Source organism: Poecilia latipinna, unplaced genomic scaffold (assembly GCF_001443285.1).
Source record: "Poecilia latipinna isolate Pla-1442-1.1 unplaced genomic scaffold, P_latipinna-1.0 Scaffold5549, whole genome shotgun sequence".
In the NCBI taxonomy this organism is placed as follows: Eukaryota; Metazoa; Chordata; class Actinopteri; order Cyprinodontiformes; family Poeciliidae; genus Poecilia; species Poecilia latipinna.
The window spans coordinates 5208-9990 of NW_015118165.1; the positions used below are offsets into that span (position 1 = coordinate 5208).

At 41.2% G+C, this 4783-nt stretch overlaps 1 pseudogene; it reads left to right on the forward strand.

Moving 5' to 3' along the window:
* The first annotated feature begins 348 nt into the window (after positions 1-348).
* LOC106943608 (C1q-related factor pseudogene) lies at positions 349-1545 on the forward strand (annotated as a pseudogene).
* Positions 1546-4783: the final 3238 nt, after the last annotated feature.

Here is a 4783-nt window from a genome sequence, read left to right on the forward strand (position 1 = left end):
CGCTTTTTCTTGTTGTGTCACATGTCACATTTATTCTTGCACTCTTTCAAATTTAATTTGAGTGCGTGACGAATAATTGTCTTGTCAACAGACCCTGAGCTGAGTGGAGTTTACAGGGGGGTGGAGTTGGTCTACTTCCTAAAATGCCAATAAAATAGATTGAAGTTTGTGACAGTAGCATGACAAAATGTGAAAAAGTTTGAAGGGTATGAATACTTTAGCAAGGCCATGTTTGCCACAGAGAAAAACCGACCCAGAAAAAAAAAAAAATGCCATCTACTATTTATCCAAGTTAACATGTCCTTCATATTGTTTATCGTTCTTTCATGCATTCAGTGAGGATAAATTATTTAATTATGTTCTTCTCCTTCATATCGTTAATAGTTTTGCACATCTGCATGTAGAAAACTGCTCCCCTCTGTTTATTGTTAACACATTCCTCCCTACTTCTTTTTTTCCCCTCTCTCTCTCTCCTCCTCCTCTCAGTTTCTTTCTCTCCTTTTGCTCACTCTGGTCCCTTCCTCCTCTTGCTCGCTCTCTCTCTCTCCCTCTCTCTCTCTCCCCCCACTCCTGCACATCTCTGTCACACAATTGCAGACTCGCAGCGGCTCTCCCCCCTGAGCATCATCTCCACCATCGGAGATCCTCCTCGTGTCTGTGTTCTGCCGGGTGGACGCACGCCCCACAGTCACCATTTCTGCCCCGGAGAGCTCCAGGCTGGCAGCGCAGCCCCTTCCCAGGCTGAGCATCGGGCGGAAGACCCTGGTGGCAGCTGCAGTGGGGGTCATGCTGGTCCTGGTCCTGGTGGTCCTCATCCCTGTGCTCGTCAGCTCTGTGGGTGCTGGTGGCACAGATGACAGCGCGAGCCACTATGAGATGCTGGGCACCTGCCGGATGGTGTGCGACCCCTTCCCCAGCACGGGCACCGCCGGAACGGGGATCCACACGGACACGTCAACCAGTGGCTTCCTGGTGGACAATGAGGAAGACCTGAGTGACCACAGCATCGGCCCTTCGCTGCCTACGTACAGCACAAACGGCCCACAGGGAAAACCAGGACGTCCGGGCAAACCTGGGCCTCCTGGACCTCCTGGAGAACCGGGTCCACCGGGCCCAAGAGGGCCGCCGGGGGACAGCAGAGACATAGTTCGGACGGGGATCCTCGGAGCGGTTAGCACAACCACCTACAACACCACTCCTCGAGTGGCGTTTTACGCAGGACTACGAAACCCCCAAGAAGGCTACGACATTCTGCGATTCGACGATGTGGTGACTAACATCGGGGGGAACTACGAGGGCGCCACGGGCACGTTCACCTGTAAGATTCCAGGAACCTACTTTTTCATCTACAACGTGTTGATGAGAGGAGGAGACGGCACCAGCATGTGGGCTGACCTGATCAAAAACGGTCAGGTGGGTGATGCGTTTGACACACGTTCTGTGAAATGGCAAAGGCGTAGCCTCTTTAAAACCATAAGGATCAATGTTTACCACATAATTAATCAATCATCATCTATTGGCAGTAAATAAATAAATAAATAAATATTTCTCTCTTTTTTTTTTCCATAAACAGAAACATGCCTGTCACAAATTCAACATTTAATTTTTCCGTTTGTGATCAATAAAGTATTTCTGAATTGAACTGACTTGAATAACTGAGTGAAAACTGTAACATTTGCCTCATATTTTAACATTTGCTAGTCCAATTTACTTAAAATAACTGTTCTAGACATCTCAATCTCTTTTACAGATACATATTCCCTCATTCAGCTTCCCTTATCTCAACACATCTCTTCTTCCCTCTTTTGAACTGAATTATAGAACAACAACAAAAAATCATTAAATTCTTCAGCATCTTAATATTTTTGAGTATCTTTAATTATCTAAACAACCCTAAACTTTCTTTTTTTTAAGTGACATTTATGGACCCTTTAATTTAGATTTTAGCTCCATAACCTCACCTGTAGATCTTTATGTGATTGATTTAAAAATGTAGTAACTGTAATTATTAGTTTAATCTGCAAAAAATAAAATAAAATACTGTTTGGTGCCAGGCATAGTAAGTTAAGTGCTTTACTTGACATATATACACCAATATTTATGGTTGTACAAGTGTTTTTTTGCAACAATAAACAATAATGTCAAAATTTTACGTTGAGGTGCAACCAGCGATGCATGATGCTTACTTTGACAAACAGATTAATGATCAAAATGTTTAATTTACCAGTTACACTAGTTATTACTTGTTAATTGATATTCCAAAGTTCTTTGTGTGAACAGCTCTTTCTGCTTTGTCTCACCTGGAGATCTGTTAGGTACATGCACAGCTTCCTCAATATCTTGTTACTTGAGCATCTTTCCTTTCAGTTTAAAAACAATAATACTTTTTTTTTTTACTGCCTTTACAAACATAAAGCATGTTCCAGAATAATATATTCATAGTAACAGTCAAAATGTGAGTGAAAAACAGTAGTGGTTTTTGATATGGGTGATGTGGCTCACTGCCCAGGGCGCTATTCCATCAGGGACGAAAATAGTACTTGCAATAAAGAAAATTGGTTGAGTCCCAAATGTGTTTTCTGTTGCTTATTTGCAGGTCTGGTAAAGGAGAGTTGTTCACCACCCTGTATTATGTGTATTGTATAAGCACTCTAAGAAAATACAGCCACAAGTGGCTGATAATAATGTTGAAATTAATATTTCATCCATAGATTCCTCAGCAGGACTAAGGAATCTAGATTATATTTGAAGTTCTCTAGTAAAATGTAAGACAGCTTGAGTTTTCTGACTTGAGCTGAATGTTCTGTGCTGATGAGAGGATATCTAAGAGAAAGTCTGAGATTTAAGGAATATTTCTTTTTTAATTTTGGTAAAACAAAACTATTCAGAATGGACCAAATCCGGCCAAAAGCAGCTGAAATCTGTGAATACTTGAGAGCCCCCTTTAAAAATGCTTAACTGCCTATTTTAATAGCTTAAACACTAAATATATCCCAATATGGACTAATACAGAAAATGAAAACCGTTTTGGCATTATCACGGAAGCTAACATCTGCAGTCTGCCTTATTTCCGCTCTTGGGGCTACAGCCAATCACTGCCAAGGAAAATGAACGGTGCTGCTGGATTGGCTGCTTTGGAAAGGCCAGCCAGCAGCATGTCAAGTAGGGTCGTTCCAAGTTGTTCAGACTTCTCAAACTGCATTTTCTTACAACTAATTTGGAGGGTTTACAAACAATTTGCAAATAGGCAGATTTTCTGCAAGTAACTTGAAGCCACGAATCCACGAATACTGGATCCATTTCACATGATCACATTCAAATAAAATAATGTCTTCTGAATAGCTGCCCCTCTGCAGCGATCAGGATGCAGGGAAGGGTTAAATAATTGAAACCATAAACCCACAGCATGATGGCCTCGCTTTGGGAAAGATGCAAACCGTTTCCAGGCAGTCTTAATTGGGTATTCATGTGTGCAATGATTTCAGACTTGTCTGGTGTTAGAGTCTGGTGTAATGACAATCCACACTGGCATGCTGCCAGATTGTATTTCTATGGATTTTTGCACATCATGTGCTGATGTACACGTTGACGTGAGCGGAGGGAGTGCTGCGCTATCTCTACTGAGCACACATCAGAAAACAGCCCGGGGTTGTGGCTAGTTCAAAGCGGTTGCCCTTTAAAATACAACAAGCTTTATGGAGTCTTGGTGTGCCAGCGCGCGTTATCAGGCTGGCTGTCGGGCCAAAAACGTTTGATTATCGATTCATGATATTTGCTAAATTCACGGGTGATTTTGTAATGTCCTAAACGGCTGCGGGCGATGACACCAACCAAACAACATGTTCATCTGAACCTCGGCACTTGTAAACATCTCATCCCGGCTGCAACAGACTGAACAGGGAGTGGACACAATAACATTCCAGATATCCTTAAAGTGTCTTGTTTATGAAAGTAGTAATTTTTGCAGAGCTTCTTAGTCACTCTACAACATAACTTTGCAGTTGGTGCTGCTAAATAGAATGAAGAAGATGGAGCGCACTGAAAAAGCCCCTCCGCTGTCAAACGGGATCCCATCAGTTTCAAGGTGTTCATGTTTTTCTCCTTAAGGAGGCGAATATTATAAGACATGAAACAAAAGCGGCTCCTAATAAATAAATCTTTTCTCCACGCTGACAGACATGTCAGAAATACTGCTGTATGGCTGTCACGTTGGTTTATTTTCACTGTGTTCTTTAACTTTAGGCTTGATTGCATTAAAATTGTTTTGGGAGATAACCTCAGTGGAACGAGAGCAGTCCTTTGCGAGAGCAAACACAACCAGATGAGTGCCCATCAGGAGACGCTTTATTCAATTACTTGTCTGATCTAAAACATATCATTTTGTTATTTTGACCTAGAAAAGACTACTTCCCGTAATAATTAATCACAATGAAACAAAAGAGGTGAGTCTCCGTCAGAGCACGGTCTGAGTTAAATAAGAAGTGTCACATCCGCACGTCTCCATGGTGAGACTGAGCAAAGAAAACTGGGTGTAGCACATTAACCGCTCACTTTTCAAACATTTTTATCTTGGTATTTGGAGGAGAACAAAGCTCTTTTTTTATTATTAAATTAATGAGTTATTTCTAAAAATGCTTACCCAAATAAATACATCAGGTATGACTACTCTTGCTTTTGTGGAGAAAAGTGACACATTCAAAAAAAAAAAAAAAAAAAAAAAAAAAAAACCCAAACCACATGGGAAAAAAAAAAAAAAAAAAAAAAAAAATTAAAATCAAAAAAA